The sequence below is a fragment of the Corvus cornix genome, chromosome 11 (genome assembly GCF_000738735.6).
Source record: "Corvus cornix cornix isolate S_Up_H32 chromosome 11, ASM73873v5, whole genome shotgun sequence".
Taxonomy (NCBI): Eukaryota; Metazoa; Chordata; class Aves; order Passeriformes; family Corvidae; genus Corvus; species Corvus cornix.
The window spans coordinates 619,794-638,642 of NC_046341.1; the positions used below are offsets into that span (position 1 = coordinate 619,794).

Genomic DNA, 18,849 nt, shown 5'->3' on the forward strand with positions numbered 1-18,849 from the left:
CCCAAATACCCTTTTTTCTCATGCAAAATAAGCATGTTTCTTGGTCAACTGACATTTTGTTCAAATGGACTTGAGGTAGCTATTTATGAATAATTAAGATTAAAATGTTTCTGTGATTCCCTCAATGCTTTTTTATTTTAAAACATTTATATCATGTCAAAATGGACTTATTCTTCCAAAGGTAACTTTCCATTAAAATAATGGAGAAAATGACATTTCTAATTTTGATAATAGCCCTGAGTTCGGAACGAAAGTCAGAGCCTCCTGCTGCAGAGCATGAGGGGTTTCAGGATTGAAACCATGATGTGAATTCTCTGTAATGGTGTTAAAATCCTGGATTTGAAGTATTTACAAGAGGACAAATAAAATCAACTACACTTCCATTTTAAAACAGCAGCCCTGACTAAACCTTTATTCTGGACTCTGTTTCACTTGGTTAAAATGATTTGCTTTTCTGTTCTTTATGGTAAAAGGGTCTGACAGATATTGCTATTAATTAGACTTCGTTCAGTTTTTAACTTTAGGAACTATTTTTCATGAATAGCTTACAAGCAGATATTCAACCTGGACATTTGTTATTTTATTTTTATTCCAAGTAGCAAAAATGAAGAATACTCTAAACACAGTGGTTTGCCACAGGAAAGGCAGAAAATATTGAAGCCTTTACATTTCTAGGATATTTTAATTCAGTAAATATTGCATAAAACAAGAACCTTGACACTTCCCTGTTTGAATCCAAGTGCAACCGTTGCCCTCAGCCGCTGTTTGTCTGTAATTTCGTTGAGCTGCTCTGATCTGACCAGACACAGCTCGCTCGGGAGCAAAATCAGGAGAAATAATTTAATCTAATCAAGATATCTGAGAATGGGAAATGTTAGCAGCTTAATTTGGGATCTCTTAAAAAGCCTTTTGTAGTGCTATTTACTGACACACTGAAGCTTCTCTTTTAAAGCAATAATTAACAAATTGTTGACAGAAATTAAATGTCCCTATTTTAAACAATTTCACTGTTCTTCTCCCTTTCTTTCCCGAGGGTGAGCCTGACAAACAGGGAAATCGACCCCACCATTAGCAGGGGAACGCCACTTTCCGGGGTGGTTTTTGCAGTAAAGAGACGTGATTCATATAAGTAATAAGCAAAGCCCACGCTCTGGATTTTCAAACGTCCTGGCTCGTAATGCCGAGGTTAAATGATTAAACCCATCCCTGCCTGCTCGCTCCGGCTGCAGATACGTTCCCTTGAATTTAGCTGTGGGCAATTCAAAGCTGAATGGGAAGTGCTCTTTTATTTGTTATTAAAGTCCCTTGCTATCTTTCAGAACTGTTTGTTACACAGATCTGAGCACATACATGTATTAGGAAAATACACTGAATAAAGACAAGGTTATAAAAACTGGATGAAAATCACTCAGTGTTCATTTTTCATGGCAATTTACTTAATGAAAATGATCAATGGCAATACCTTAAATCAGTAAATACCACCAGTATCTGTCTTGTACAAATATAAGTACAAAACAAAACTATTTCCCAAAGCCTGCATGTAATCCTGAGGGGAAAGGACATTGCAAGGCAGTGGCTGGGGGGGGGTCTGGGCTCTGGGCAGGGATAGTGGCACTGGCACTGCTGGCACGGAGGGGGTTCTGTGAATCCACCATGTAGGTTAAAGGCAGAGCACTGCAGCCACCTGCAGAGCCTCTGCACAGCTCTACCTGGCAAGAAACACATCTGAAAGCTAAAATGGAAGCAGATTTCTACATACTTTTCCCACTCAGGATGTTGTGACTGGCTGGCGAGTGGGATGACACCGGAGAAATACACAGGGCTCCAGACAGGATTAAAGGCAGAGGGAGAAAACCCAAGCCAAAGCACACTGGTGCTGCTTTCCAGAGCAGTTTTGGTTGGTTCACAAAATAATCCTCAATATGATTTAGTGCTCTGAGCACAAAGAGCCTGAGTGGAGCTGCCTGGGGCTCGGGCTCCTGGGCAGGAGCAGCCCCTGCTCCGTGTCCTGGTGTGACACCACCCTGCTGGTCCCACTCTGATGTGTGAACATTATCTCGGGGCTGGATCCATTCCTCAGTTTCTCCTTTAAAATAGCTTTCTGTTAAATGCAGCTATATTAATTAATGGTTCCTTTGGGGTGTTGGAAGCCAACTGACGAGTATTTGTGAATTTAATGGAAAAGTTACAAACCCTGAGAACTCTATTTTACCATCATTATCAGAAATTTAGTCCCACAGAAGTTTCCACTGGGAAGATGCTCCCCAGGTTGTTTTATTTCACATCACTCAAGTGTTTCCTTAAGCAATCCTAAAATCCAGACTGGCATTTATCTGCTACAGACACCATGGACAGAGAAGGAAACCTGTCCTTCCTGCACTTGGGAACCCAAATCCACTGCCCCAAAGCCACCCCACAGTAATGCCTGTGGAGGAGCTGCCGGGTCATTTCCAGGATGATGTTCACAAAACACTGGCGTCAGAGGCTCCTGCACACACACACACTTCTCCAGGAAAACACCCAAATTTGACCCAAAGGCAATCAGATGAAGATCCCCAGCAAGGAAGAATGCCCAGTATATAACCAGACCAAGAGTAGTTTATGGGTTTGGATTTTACAAGTAGCAGGAAGGTACAGTTCTATCCATAAGGCTCACTACTCCTCAGACATCACCAGAAATTATATTAAGTGGCACTTTTGTAGGCAGAGCTCTAAAATAAACTGAAAAAACCCAAATCTGTTCACGTGATATCCATCTATATTTTGCAGCAGCATGTGAAAATAAATTAAAAAGGATTTAAAGCATATTCTCAAGAAATAAGACACACTAAGGAACAGTGGGACAATGTGCTGCCCAGAGAACTTCTAGGAAGATGGTGGCCACAAAAAGAATGCTTGACCCCACATTCAAAACAGAGCTTTTAATTTCCTTGAAAAGTAAATAAAAATTTTTCCTTCTCTCTCTCATTCCTGCTTTACCTTTCCTCTCCTCTACTACTAGAAAACAACCTCTTGTTTGACTTCACTGTATCAATCCTCACTTCATCTAGACTTTAATTTTTACTCACAGCTTCCATGATTTTTGTAAGAGTTTTTGTTCCACAAATGTTGTTCTTCCAGCAAGCAGAACCAGAGTGAGATTTATTGTTTGTTTACGAAGTCATGGGCACGCAGGAAGATTTCCTGCCATTTTTACACGGAGGTTACACAGTGACATTTAGGCAGAACTGACTGTCAGGTCTGTGTGCCCCCGTCCCCGTGGTGCCTGTGGGCAGGGGGCAGGAGCCCCGCTCCCCTCTGCTCCCACAGCCTCCCTGGCAGCAGCAAATCCAAAGCGCAGGAATTCAGGAAATGATCACCTGCATTTTAAGCAGCAATTCCAAGCAGGGCCCGCATCAAATCACTTTGGTTTTCCTGGTTCTGTGTTTATTGGGGCTGATCCATCACATCGCAGAGTCTCTAGGAACAAGCCATTTTTCAGCATAATAGGTTTACAGTAAAATGAGATTATGGCTTTCTAAAGCCCTCAGACAAACCCCCATAGACCCCCTATGTGCAGAAAGGGACATATTGCCCACAGAGTCCTTTAAGGAATAGCTACTCTGCATCTCCCCCTTCTCAAACAGTTGAAGGGTTTTACTCTGCCAACTATTGGTATGTGATTGTCACTCCATCTCTCTGTATTCTCCTCAGCACATTTATTGGGTCCCCTGAGGTCCCTTCCTCGTCTAAAAAGGAAGGCCTAAGAGACTAGATGGATGTTCCTGCTATTTTCCAGGAGAATCCAGGGGCCAGCAGCAGATGCTCCTGCAAATTGTGATCTGGGTCACCTCTGAGCCTAGCACCCACATATCCCCTTTCCTACGACCAGGGTGCAGGACAGCAGAGCTGGAGGAGAAGGGAAGCGCAGATCAAGCCTGAAAAGATTATTTTTAGACTGACTGAAATACACCGCCCACAAGGACTGGGAGAGCAAGACCTTGGGAAACCATGGGACTTCTTTCTTTCTCTGATTTAAAGGAAAACACTGTTTCCTCTTGGCGTTGTTAAAAAACAATTCCCATTTAAGCAGTGACAGGCAGGACTCTGTAATCTGTACATACAATTTAATCCTTTCAAGAATCAGCAGAACCCACATCAATCAAGCCTTCATCAACTTGTAAAAACAATATTTTGATTCAATCAGATTCAAAGCCCTGAAATTCCCAACTAATTAATGCAGGGTCACTCAGAGCCGCTGAGGCAATGGTGAGCAGAGTGGTCAAATATTTACCCCTCACCACAGTAGACATTAGGACAACCAAAGGACCTGGAGAGTGGGCAAGAATAGATAATGTGACTGTCGCTGCAGCAGGTTTCATTCACTGTGAGTATTTGGATAAAGAATTACAAAGGAGAGGGGAAAAAAGCAAGTGAAGCCTCTGCCGTAAGCAGCATTCTCACATCCTGCTCAGGGGCTGTGAAATGGGCAGTGACCCAGGCAACATCCTTCCCATTTTGGGATTTTTAACATGCATGTCTCCAGACAGTTGAGTTGCTTTGATTCTAGTCCTCCCTTATAACATTCACAATAAATTACATTATAAGAACATAGGCAGCAAAAAATTACTGAACAGTCCAAAGCACTGAGACCTTCTGCCCTGCCTGTATTCCTAGAAATGAGACAGGAATTCAGCTTTTTCCTTTAAATATCCTTAAAATGTATGCCCAGCATGCAGGATATTCTCTGCAGAGAGGGTATTTTTCCCAGCGTAGAGGGTGCCTGTGTGTGCTGCAGACACGGCTACCTCACGTCTCCACGTGATTCTGTGTTCATTTACACAGCTTTAAACTTTGCCTTGGAAGGACGCATTTTGTGTATGTTCCCCTCCAATACTAAAACCCCACTGACTCTTTTAAAATGGAGTCAGTAAAGCAGTCAGAGCTGGTTAGTGCAGGATCTGGAATCCCACACACGTGTCCTCTCTGTCCACGGGGTCTGTGTGCAGCTGAGGGCGTTCTTTGACCTCCTGTACATGGCACATGTCCAGAGGAGCTGTGGCTGCCCCATCCCTGGAACTGTCCAAAGCCAGTTGGGATTGGACTTGGAGCAACCTGGGACAGTGGAAGTGATGAACTCTAAGGTCCCTTCCAACCCAACCCAGTCTGTGATTCCGTGGTGCTCTGGATAGACTTTAGATTAACAATGATGCAACTAATACATTCTCTTCTTTCTGCAACAAAGTTTTCAAAAAGTTTAAGAGCAACCATTTAAGTATTCCCAATTTTTACGTTGCATGTACTCTAAGAAAACTTGAAAACTAATTATGTACCCATAGGAATTTTTAAAAAGCCATTTTGTAGAGCCTGTGCTGATATTTCAGTGCAACAACAGTCAGAGCGTGGTTACACCAGAGCGGGTTTTAGGAGGATGCTTTGACCCAGGCTGCTGCCAGGCTGTAAGGCAGCAGCAGCAATAACAGTGACAGTGAAGAAAGAGTCCAGATAATGGCACCTGAAAAAAAACACATTTCAAGGAATCATCACAAGTCTTTTCCCAATCTTACCACCATGTACATGGGACAGCCCCAACAACAAGCTGGGGCTGCAGGAGCAGGTCACTATTTCCAGAGGAATGTCTCACCCACGAAATGGCAGGAGTAAAAACCTGGATTGAAGTATCTCCTCTTTAACCTACATTGCTACCACTACTCAGCATCACAAACCAATACATGGAATCCTATTTAATTTCCCAGGCCCCTGGGATTTCCTTCTGTTTTGCACTTCACAACCCTCCAGCAAAGAAGCTGCCTTGGCCAATTTTGGGACAGTTTCCCATTCTGACTCCAAGTGACGGTACAGTCCTGAAGTTTCGGGGATCCTAAAATAATTCCAGCTTTAAAATCACAACCACAAATGTAATTTTGGCACTGGAGGAGCTTTTCAGCAGATGAGGGAAAAGCAGCAGAGGCACCTGCTCCAGACGAGGCACTGGGGCCGCATGGGCACTGCTGGAGTTGCTGAAATTCTGTGTAAGGGAACTCCTCCTACGAAACTGCTCTGCCCAGCTTCCTTCTACACTCCACTTACTACAGATGGGGAAATTCTGGGATGGGAACAGTATCCCTTCTGTTCTTTAAGAAAGAACAATTGCCCTGTGGAATGCCTCCAGGTCCCAGCCATTGCTCTGATGGGTTCCCCAGGCTGGGGGGGTCCCTCAGCAGCCCCCATGCAGGGCAGTGCTTTTACTCCTGTCCCTGGCTGTCCCTGAGGAGATGCCACAACTCCAGACTCAAGGGCTGGTAGGTAAGTATGGGATGAACGTTCTTTCCAGACATTCATCTTTCTAATTTACATCCTACAGGTTTCCATTCAGCCAGGCACCCAACACTCAGTCATAGTAGCAAATTTTCACGTTGAAATTACAGCTCTTTTTGAAAGTGTCACTGTTTCAGTTTCACCTTGGATATTAATTCAGCATCTAATCCATAACTGTTTGTAAATATGCACATTTGGGATTTATTCTAAGACACATCCAAAGTTCTTTCATCCCCTTGGTGTCATTCCTTCAGTGATTCCGCAAACCAGCCTGAATACGCCCTAAGGAAGTGCAATGGGATGAGTCTGTTTTTAAAATGTAACAAATTTTAACAATAAATCACAGATCAATGTACTAAGTGCCCTGGTTATTAATAGAAATATCACCTCTCACACAGAAGTCTAACACTTTTGCTACTGATATTTCAACATAGTAAGGAACAGAAATTAAGGAAGTCTGAAGCCTCGACTTGTAATGGACATTCCCAGGAGGAAAGGCTTTTTACATCATGCTTCAATGCAAAGTGTGCTCCTACTATGAAACCCTCCCCATTTTGCCTTTCCCAGAGCTTCTCCCAAAGAACAGGATGACTTATATGGCATCAGAACAATCTCTCATCATGATGCCTCTTGTTGGCTCCTGATCCTCCCGTGCCCGTGTCCCACCTCAGCCACAGAACAGTCCCCTGGCCTTGGGGCTCTCCAGTTACTCCATTTTCTGCCATGGATCTTGCAAGCTCCCAAATCCATCCCCCCCAACTTGCATTTGGCCGTGAAGGCATTACCCTGGCAGTGCCCTGCTTCCCCAAGTCAGGAGCTGTGTCACCTGGCACTGTTGCCCTTCAGTCACCTCATGCCAGTGCTGCAACAGGCATCATCCTGCCCTCTGAGCCTGCCCTCGGGCACCTCCACACAGTGGCTCTCACTTCACCCAGCCTCCCTTCATCTTTACTCCACTGACATTCATCGTGGGGTTAGGGTCAGAAATTCCTCTGGAAATTAGTTTTTGTCTCACTGTCTAAAAGAATTGATTTATTAAATTTTTTTCCCCACCAGAATTAAGGAGCTTAAATAGCAGCAAGATGGGCACATGCCAAGAGCAGGCAACAGTCACTGCTCCATGGGCTGCCTCATTTTTCTCTCCATGATTTTCAATATATATCTCAAACCAGTGCATAAGCTCTTGGAAGTAGGGCTTGGCTTTTCTATATGCTCTGTTAAAACAAACTATGTAATAAAAATAACTGATGTTTGAAATGTAATTGGTCACTAGAATTTGCAAATCAGTAAGATAAAAGTAGAACAGCTCTGTAAATCAAGGGGTGATGAATTGACCCGGTGTGGAATAAGCTGAACAGCCCCTGTCAGCGTGTCACCCTACGTGTATTTACAGTCAGGAGGCACTTGCCTTCACAGGAGAATTTGCAATTCCTGATTCTAATCTCCAAAAGCAACAGACTCCACATGGAACAACAGATGGATCATCAGCACAGGGTGTGTAGGCAGCGCCCACACCCTGCTTGGAGGTCAGCATTTGATTTCACAGAGGAATAGAATCTCAAAATGGTTTGGGTTGGAAGGGACCTTAAAACAACCTGGTCTAAAGGAAGATGTCTCCTGCCCACGGCATGGGGTGGGACTGGATGGGCTTTAAAGTCTGTTCCCACCCAAACCATCCTGGAATTTTATGATTGTGTGATCACTACCACCAACCTCTGTCCAACTCAAGGCCACCAGAACCCTATCAGCAGTGTGCAGATGAGCCTGGCACTGCTCCAGCCTGAAGAATGGGGCAGCCACAGGGCATGGTCCAGCTCCAGGTTTTCCAGAACCTTCAGCCATGTGGGTTCCTGTGTGCTGGGACTGTGCTCCAACAACACAGACAGAAAGGCAGCTGCAGTGGAGCAATGCTCTGGCACTGCTGGTACCATGCAGCCCAAAGAGCTAAACAGAAACTGTTTTCTCTCTTTGCATCTCATCTGTTCATACTAAGTGAGAAATCTATAAAGGATTAATTAAGACAAAATGCGTTAAATAAAACATGTTCTTCCACAGTCGAGGATTATATCCCAGCATTTTGTCAGTCTGAGGAAGTGCAGATTTATAGTGGGGAGGGGCTGAAGGGAGGGCAGAGGCAGCGTTGAGGTGGCTTTGGCCACCCAGCTCTGAGAGGCATCGCGTGGCTGTCACCACCAGCAGTGCTGCCTCCCTCACCTCCCACAGCTCTGCTGCCAGCCAGGCTCTGGAATGGAGAAAAAGCAGGATTTTCCCCAGGAAGCTGCCAGCCCCCACCCCTGATCCCAGCTGCATCCCTGCCTGCTGTGCCAGGAGCAGCCGCTTATTTACCTAATAGACTCTAAAAGGTATCAAGGGAGTCATTCCCTTCAATTGGGTCATTCTGACATATGTAAATATGTATTTAAATTTGGTAAATATGTACAGTATTTAGAGTATGTGGAGAATGACACTTCTGTGGAATGGGGCACCTCTTTCCAAAGGGCTTATGCTACTCCAGGTAAATTAAGCTCCTTTCCACACCAATCATGAGAGCTGGAATCTGCTGGAGAAGAGAGCTCTCCTTTGTGAGCTGGTGTGAGCAAACCCTGCAGAGCTTGGCAGCATTCTGATTGCAGTTAGTAATTAAATGTACTGCAATAACCTAGTGGGTTTAATATAATATCTGATTTTAAGGGTAGAAATAAACATTCAGTTTCATGTGGGAAATCATTCATTCATCAAAACCATTCCATTATTTAAGGACTATATATATATATGTATATATGTGTGTGTATGTGTATCTATCTATATGACACCAGGGGATATGGTTTAGGGGTGATTATGGTGGCCCTGTATTGACAGTTGGTCTCGATGATCTCAAAGGTCTTTTCCAACCTCAAGGATTCTGTGCGTTTGCCTACGTGCATGAACCCCAGCTATTGAAAAAGCCTTACATACACATGTATGTACTTCTCTCCTCTGCACTTAACATGCAAACATTTCCCCAAAATAAAATTCCTCTCTTCATCCGTTACAAAAAACCCATCAAACCCTCAGTCTCTTCAGCTTCTTGCCAAAATCCCTCATAAAAGAATAAATCTGTGGATACTACATCATTATTCCCACAGGTCTGCAGCCCTGAATTTCTTGGGCCACTGATCTAAGCAGCCCTGTGTTACAGAAATAGTTTATTAAAAGAGTTCTCCAAATAAAACCACAGCCTGCTTGATGCACCTGGGTTAGAACTCTTAACAGTCCTGAAATAACTCTATTTTTGAGGTACTTATGTCAGGACTCATTTTTGTAGGAGAGGCTTGTCCACCATCCAATGGCTTATTAAGGAATACTGGTGGGTGGGAGAGGGACACAGGAAATCAGAGTGTTTCAATGCTTAGAATGAAGAGGTTTTGAGCTCTGGCAAAAGCTCTTGAGGTTTCATTTCCCAGAAAATTCCTCCCTAGTCCAAGCTTGCCCCTCGCACAGTCTGTATCGAAGAAGAAACACATTAGACTACACTTATTTATATTACAGCTTAAACAGCAAGTCTCAGTAATTTAGGATTTCTACAGCTTGAAGGGGAAAATAAACCAAACCAGTTCCCAGCTTGAAATGGTAACTCCCTTTTTGGAGTTTCTGGACACAGCACACTGAGTATTTATATGTATGTATTGTATGTACAGAGTGTAGCTATGCACATTCTTTGATAAAAGGAGGTATAAAACCATGCAAAAACTCAGTAACATGTTTATATTTTATTAAATGTAAACAGTGCTGACATATTTCTAAATATAGTCTTAATTTCTATCTTCAAAAAGGTTTTTGAAAACTAATAGAACCTGGATTTCCATATGCCCCAAGCAAATAACTACCCCCTTGTAACATTCAGGTAACTTACAGGTGACAAAGGGAAACACAGGGAAGATGAGATGGTCCATAGGAATAACAGAATTGACCTAGCAACCAAAACTTTCCAAAGGTAGGAATAATTTTCATAATCCTAATAAAATCAGCCTTTGCAACCAGTGCTGACATGTTCAGCTGATTGTTGTTTGCCATTAGAGTCTTCCCTTAGATCAAGTTATACAATGAAATTCAGCTCTCTGCCACCTCCATTTTCAACAGATTATAATGAACAACATCTTAGGTGTGCACAATACCGTTAGTAATGTGTCAGAAGAGAAGAAAGTGCTCTTTCCAACACAAGCTGGGTTAGGGTAGGAGACACAGAGAAATCACGCAAAAAAATAATCTTCCGAACTAGCATTGAATTTCAACATTCGACTTGCTTATCATATAGTATAAATAATTCACACTTGAAAATCTTCTTTTTAGAAATGTTTACTGACGCAGCAAAAATTCATGCAAGGGGTTACTGACATAGCATGTAAATGCACACCTGAAGAGACTGGAGTGATCACCAAAAGGAGGAAAGAATTAATCTAAGGAAAATGTCAGCCAAGAAAATACATCGTCCTGAGTAAACCAGGTAATTAACAGCTCAGGTCCCTGAGTCTCCTTCCCTTCAGATCTGTCCAATGGTAGATGTGCTCCAAAACACCATCTCATAGTACAGACTTCTTCTGCTACTGCCTCACTCTTTGATCTGGTTTTTATTTTGATTTGAAAGATAACGCAGAGAAAATTACTAGGAAAAATCTGCCATGATAGGGAAACAAAATTTGGCTCAGATGTTTTTCCTTTATGCTGTTGAAATGAGCTTTGTGGGTTTAAACTTGTTATATAAAGCAATTTACTGGAGGGGACTGGACCAAGTGGGCCAGTGCCAGGACACGGCACTGGCAGCAGGACCTGGTGTCATCTCACCTGCTCTCAACTGTACAGCCAAACAAGCGATTCTTGCTGGAATACTTGTCCCACATGGAAAGACAAGTGATCAGAGGACAAGAAGAGGCTGTGGTAGAAGAACCCAGACAATGGCAAGATCCAAGTGCCTGTACCCACAGCACTGCCCAGGAGCTGAGGGATGGCGCAGGGACAGAGCAGGACAGCGCAGGGATGGTGGAGGGATGGCCAGGCCCAACTGAGGCAGTGCCTGGCCCTGGCTGAGCATCCTGGGCTCCCCTTCATGCCCACCACGGCCACCCTCAGTGACCATCACAGCTTTCATAGGGAAAAAAGCACTGAGGGAAAGAAAAGGTTTGATACGTCACACAAAAAATGGTTCAGGGAAAGGCAGGAAAGCTCGTGAAATTGTAACTGCAATTATCTTAGATTAGAATATTTGGCTTGAAAGATCTGGAGGGTATTGTTTTTGATAAGGCAGAGCCACTTGACAAGGCCTGTCACCACTCCAGGTCTCTCTGTTGTCAACTCAAGATGAAAGGACATCACAAAGAATTAACTTCAGCTTTTAAACATTTTGAAAATGTCAAAGAGGTCATAGCTGATCTATTTCCTTATACAGCATATTCACTTGATGAAATTTGTGGTAACAATGTGTTTTTACTTTTCATTCAAATTGGTCTCAAATCCTGGTAATTGATCCCAGACTAATGAGAGCTGACAGGGCCCCGGCGCGATTGGCTGAGCTTTGTATCAATCACAGCTGCTGCCGGGCCACGCTGGGCACATTAGACTTTGTAATGGCACTAATTGGGGACTACAGAAAAACCTGCTCAAGCTCCTCGTGGAGTTTCCAGCACCATTTATTTGGTTTCCAGTTACACTAAAGCCAATTTAAACCCTTTTATAACCAACACCTTCCTGCATGTAGGACCTATTGTTCCTGCCTTCCCACAAGCCATCTAAAGAGTCCTTAAAATATTCAGTGAGATGACTCTAAATTAAAAACTGGTCTAGTCTGTGAAACAGCACAAGTAAAAGTAGAAGCTAAAAATTTGTATTGACCTTTCAGGAGCATTATCCAAGTCAGTAAAATATCTTAAAGGCATCTTGTTATGCATAGAGAGGTGAAATTTTAAAATCTCATTTAAACGCACATGTGACCACATTGCTAGAAAGGATTTTATATTTCCAGAACATATTAGCGTCTCTAAATATGAAAGTTATCAGTTACAACAAGTTGAATCGTGGTTGGATGGTGCTAATTCTGCCCCTACCCCCATATGATCTGGAGAGAAAGGTCAGGGCTGCTGTCACGTCCCTCTCAGGGATGCTCAGAGCCCGTGTGCACCGAGCATGAGACGGCTCAGAGAGCCCAAGAATCCGACCATTTTCTGCATCAACTGGATTAATCATAACCCTCTATATCTTGAGCTAAAGCAAGAAATAAACATACATGTGTGTCTGCTACAGAGCGAGGGAGAGAATACCTGAAGCAGGAACAAAAGGGACAGAATGTGGCACTAAGAATCTGAAATATTTTGTATTTCAAACTATAATTAAAAAAAACAAAACAAAAACACCAAAACAAAAACCCCAAGACAGAAACAGAGGTAAAGTTTAGAACAAGCAAGCACTAAGGTTTAGAACAAACACACCTAATTATGCTGTTTGTTCTCCAACCTGAGATAAAAATAATCCTTAACATATTAACAGGACTCTTCAGTGATACTTAAGCTATTTCTCCAAGCAAATCACTTAGTGGAAGTACTTCAGGAAAAACAGCTCCCAACCCAGGTTTCCTCATACATTTAAGATGGAGGGGACATGAAGAAAAACATATTTTAATAAACTTCCATCTGAATTTACAATTATATGCTAAAAAAAGGAAACCATTTACTATACAATTATTTAAATATATTTCTTTACAGTATTTGGCAGACAGCATGAGGTCACATCTTCTGTACAAGCACAGCTGGCTGAAGCTTTCATAAGTGACCTGTCCTCCGAAGGTGAGCCAGGTTCTGAATGGAAACAGGAACAATTCCCAGCAGGATCTACAGACGTCACCCAAGGTGACTGTTCCATTCAGAATTGTCTCGCTTGTATTTTGAGAAGTGTTTCACTTACGTGAGCCACTGTTCCACCCTGGATAAGCTTGATCCCAATTCAATTAGTCATTGGCAGCAGTAGCACTTCAGCATGTAATTACCCTAAGTATCATCTCCCCTTTCCCAAAATGTAATTACCCCAAGTATCACCTCTCCTCTCCCAAACAGGGACATCCAGCCACATTTCGTCACTGGGCTCACCTTGCTCACCAACAAGTTGACCCCCTTGAACAAGAGGCTGTCCAAAACATGAAGAGAACACAGAAATGAAATATTGATCTTAAGGACACGCATGTTTTACTCCAAGTCCCCATACAAAAGCCTTAATTTGCCCTTTTCCATGTACTGAGAGCTCAGCTGGACAGGCAGTGGAACAGTCCCTCCCCTCCCAGATGCTGGAGTGCCAAAACAAAACAGAAGGCGGAAAGGCTCCCACTTTTCTCTTTCTCTCTCAGCAGGTTTTGTAGGAAGCAAAGGCAAACTCTGGGGCTTTGCTGGTTGCTGCCTACTTAGAGCTTGCTTGGGCTGTGAAGTTCTGCACAGAGCCACAGAACCATTATGGATGGGAAAGACCCTTAAGATGCTCAAGTCCAACCCTCAGCCCAGCACCACTGTGTGCACCATTAACCATGTCCTACATGGACACACATGGAAAGAAGCACAGAAAAGAGAAGGAGAAGGAGCCCTTTTCCCAGACAGTCTCACAGAGCAGTGAGGAACTTGTCAGAAACAGTTTTAAGCAATCCTTCCAAAATTTCTACTAGGCTCTCAAAAAAAGTGTAAAGCTCTTTTAAAATTCAGTGCATATTAAAGAACCCTGAGGAAGCAGGAAGGTCCCCTTTGCTTCCTCACCCTCTTTTCAGGCCAAAACACATTGCACTGACATTGTATTTTGGCACAGCAATATCTAAAAAAGGAGGAGGAAAGTCCTTGACGAATATAATTTCCTCATCAAATTATATTTGATGGCAATAATAGGCATCTTCTATTTTCAGTCGTAGGATAAAAAATTAGCAAACCAACATAAAGACGTTTTACATCCTCTGAACTCTGTGGCCCCCACTTTCTTATTAAGAGGGTTTGAGGTTAATCAGTTTAAAATTGCATTGATTTATATAATCATTTTGATTTGGTGAGGGAATAAATTGAAACGAATTATGAGGTACATCTTAAGTATATGCTCCACTTTGCTGCTTGTTCAAGGTTTGGATATAATACAAGGGAAAGTAACACTCATCCCACGGAATTCTCATGGATCTACAGCAGTCCCAGTGCCAAAGAGGCAAAGCAAAGTCTCTGAAATAATACTTAGAGTAAGGGAAGACGTGAAAGAAAGATTGAATTTATCAGCAGTTTATGAACAAAAATGAAAAAGAGAAAGGATTAATATGATTCCTGTTAGTACGTTTCTTACTCCTGTTGTGTTCAGTACTGGAAGTGAATTATCCTGGCACTACCATCATCTTCCTCCCACAAACTTGTACTTTCTCTCCCTTTTCAAAGCACAAGTTATTCTGGGGTAACTGAAGTCCCACTTAAATGCTGATTTTAATCAGCTGCTTTGCAAAATTGAGGGGAATTTGATTAAAGCTTTTTAACATACTCTGTGGTAGTACCTTCATAATCCATTTTCACCTCCTCAAGTTTTCTTGAGGAGAACAGAACAGCTCCCAGAAACTTGATGCTCCAGCACTAGAAATCCCAACTGCTGGAAGGTGGATGTGGAATTTACAACTACCACCATAATCCCTCCTTGTTTACAATGTCTGACACCTGAAGGGCTGTCACAGAACCTGGGTCACGAGGCAGTGAATGATGCACAAAGAGATGAAGCCCCAGGGCAGATTATTTGCTGCTCACAGCACTGTGGCTTCAGGAGAGCCCTTTGTATCAGTTTACGGGTCGGGATCTCTCCCAGAACAACACCATGGTAATGATGGTGCTCCTACAGCTCTGTCCCTGGGAATCCTCACACACAGTCTGAAGCATTCGTTAATTAGAGATTTTAAAACTCTGAGTTAGTGATGTGGAGGAGCAACATCCCCTCGTGTCCAGTAAAATGCAGACGACTCCAGTACTAGCAACCAGTAGGGAATGAAATACTGGACTATTCTATAGCCAGTATTGTTTGTTGAAGCACCAAAGTACTCCCCAGAAACGTCTGGCCAGAACGATAATCTTGCTCCTTTTCAAGATTGGAGCCAATTCCAACAGAAGGTGGGACAGTGCTGCTCTGCCAACAGCTGTGCCAGGGGATTAAAGCAGCCAGAGCCACTTCCCTGAAGGAACCCTGCCTTCCTGCACTCCACAGGAGCAATGGCCCATCCCTGGAAGTGCCCAAGGCCGAGTTTGATGGGGCTTGGAGCAGCCTGGGACAGTGGGAGGTGTCCCTGCCCATGGCAGGGGGTGGAACTGGATGGGCTGTAAGGTCCCTTCCCACCCAAACCATTCCAGGATTCTGTGAACTCTGGCTGCAAAAGCTTCTGTTTCAAAAAGCAGAAATTTTTTTGTGGGCTTACACAAACATTACTGCAGCATAATAAATCCAGAAGCATTCATTTTTTTAGAATTAGCACTAATTGCATTTGAAGACAAAGACTTTAAAGATTTTAAAAAGGCAGCAAGTGACCCTCACTCCCAGCACGCCGGGACTGCGTGAAAAAGCCTTAATTATTTTCCATATGCCTCATGGCTGTATTTTCTTATGCAATTGGAAGAGCTTTGAATTTTGTTGACTTTAGATCCCAGTCTGACTTTTTTTCCCCATCTGCTTTTATTTTGGCATCAAACTGGATTCTTGAACAGACACAAACACAAGCAAAATCTGGTAATTTGCCCAACCCAAGGCGTACCAGAGCAGGGAAGTTTAAGTTCCTCCTGGTGAACACCTTTATGCTGATAAACCAGAATCTCCTCTGCCCTCTTAACTGGCTTTGCTCTCTAAAAAAGAGCCAGCACACACTAAAAGGTTGGAGAAACAGATTATCTTTTCAAAGTGCAACATATTTTTTTTCCTCTAATTCAAAACAGCAAATGTTAAACTTAAAGACTCTTCCTAGTGCATGTTAGTGACAGGCAAAGCTCCCAGAGGGGTGACTGCCTTCAAAGACAGGTAAATGAGGGCCCATATAAAACAGCCAAGTATTGATGTTGTAGTAAAATTCAAGAAAAACACATTGGCAGACAAGTAAATTTGTCACTAATAATTTAATGTAATTTCCCTAAAATGGAGGTAATAGGTACTCAGGGAATACACCTCCAGGGTTTACATCAAATGTGCCTGTGGAAAATTGTGAAATAATATTTTTTTTAAATGTAGATGCTTTGGCTGACATGTTGGTTTATGACAAAAATCACTCTCCTGAAATAATAAAGGGGAGGGGAAAATATCAGCTCCCAAACATACCCCACTTGTATCTTCCCAGAGCATCCCCAAAACAACCACTCGGAGCCAGACGATGCTGAGCTCATTTCTTTGGGGGTTCTTTTGGGTCCTTCCAATGCTGGACTGCAATTCCCAACCAGCAATGAACCAACCACAGAGCCAGCACCACAGTCTGTGGCATTCCCACTTACACAAACTTCTACCAAGCCCACTGAAAATATTCCAAGATTGCAGAGTTGTCTCTGCAGTGAAGGGACAGCTCGAATTGTGTTTAGTTGCATCCATACGACTGCAGAAAAAAGTGGTGGAAAAGATAAGGTGGGACATGTCTTGGTGTTTGTAGGAAGGAAAGAATTAGGCTGTGAATTGCTTAGACTGGCTTTTTCCCAGTTTTGCTATGAAATGACTGAAGAGGAATCAAATTCTGGAATAAAATCTGAGTATAATTGGAAGGAACAGATTTATAGTCACAGAAAGTGATAATAAAACAAGCAAAAACCCCCGATTCCCTCCAAGCCCACAAATGGCAGCTTTTTCTCAACATTACAAAGAGCACAAAAAAGGTCCCAAATTATCCCTCAGCTGAGCCAGTTCTGGTCAGTAAGAATCCCATTGGAATGAGGAGCAGTGGCTCACACTGTCCTTGCCAAGCACCTGCAGGCAGGGATGTGTTCCCTGATTCCCCGACAGCACACACAGCACAGGGAGGAATCAGTGCCATGAAAATCAATATGAATTTAAATCTTTCTCTCCCATTCACTGTCACTGACTCTGTTTGTTGTGTTGGTCTGGGCATGTGTTTTAAGCAGAGAGGATAACTCCGGCACCTCTCAAACACAGAATACCCACAAATTTCTAAAGAGACAGAAAAAAGCCATCTTTTTCCTCTTCTCCACTGCTGTTTAGCTTTGTAGTATTAAAACAACAAACAATATAGACAAAATTCCCATCTGCTTTGGTGAGAGCAGGGAAGCCAGACATCCAGATTCAAGGATTTTTCTTCCTCTGTGAGAAAATGTCTCTTTAAAATTGCATTACTGGCATTTATGATTCATTCTGCAAATAGTGAGACTTCCCTGTATAAATCTGAAATTCATTTCAGATATTTTGAGTTTAATAAGAATAAAGGCACCTCATTTTTCATAGCAGTAAAGAAAGATGCACCTGCCAGAAGCCTGACCAGGGAACAGACTGGGAAGATACTCGGTAAAGTTAAAACCAGGAAAAAATACGTATTGATACAAAAAAGAGAGCTCATCTATCACTTCATACCAAAAGATGCATGTCATATGATGAATTTAAAACAATAAAAAAAGCTGTTGGTTTTGCTTCTCCAGATTGGGAGAATCACTGGAGCAGCAACAGAGAAGGGATTTTGTAAGCTTTGATAGGCAACGAGGTGCAGCTCAGGTGTGAAGGGGCCCTACCAAGGCTCTTCGGCCAAGGACCTTTATCTAATCAGAAACCAAAGTGTTTTGTAAGAGTTCATAAAATATTTAATTACATTCTTGCAGCAACAGATTAATTAGTCTTAAATCTGACCTGCCCTTTGTATCTTTCACCTGCTGATTTTCTCTACTATTTCTCTGCTCTCCTAAACAGTCTCTCTTTTAGTAACTCCCTGGAGCACATCTCTGGTGCCCACATCCTTCCCAACACCTGGAATCTCTCTTCTGTCATCCCCCTGTGCCATCAGGGCCATGTGAGCACTCCAGATTCAGAGTAAGTCAGGCCTGCTCTTCCAGGAGGCTGAGAGGGGAACACACCATCACAATACAACTCCTCAACTACTCAAAGGCAAAGCTATCAAGATAGAAGAGATTATAAACTCTAATTTTAAGTAATCCTTTCGTAAGTGATGAGCATTTTACTAATAATACTTCAGGATCTAAATTTTGTTGCTTACTCAACAAAACACTGAGGTAATTTAGTTTAATATGAACCTTTGCAGAGTATTTAATTTCTTCTCTGACTATTCTCTAGTTTTCCATAATATTTTGTGTATGAACCCATCCCAGAGATGAAGATTGTACAACAGCAGCCTTTGATACACAGAGACACCAGCCAGGAAATTGGAAGTCCAGGCTGAGCTTCATCCTTCATTTACACCACTGCTGAGAGGGGGAAAGCAGAGACACTGAGCTACAGACAGGGAACAGCTTAACTTTTAATTTCCTGGATGTTATCATTTTAAATAGGAGCCTTGCTGTTATTTAAATCTGTCAGAGGGAGGCAAAGGGAGGTAAGAAAAAAGGA

General features: G+C 42.7%; 1 protein-coding gene across 1 annotated transcript in view; it reads right to left on the bottom strand.

Annotated features, from left to right (window-relative positions):
* Positions 1-18,849, bottom strand: part of ZFHX3 (zinc finger homeobox 3) — a 399,882-nt gene that overhangs the window by 290,800 nt on the left and 90,233 nt on the right.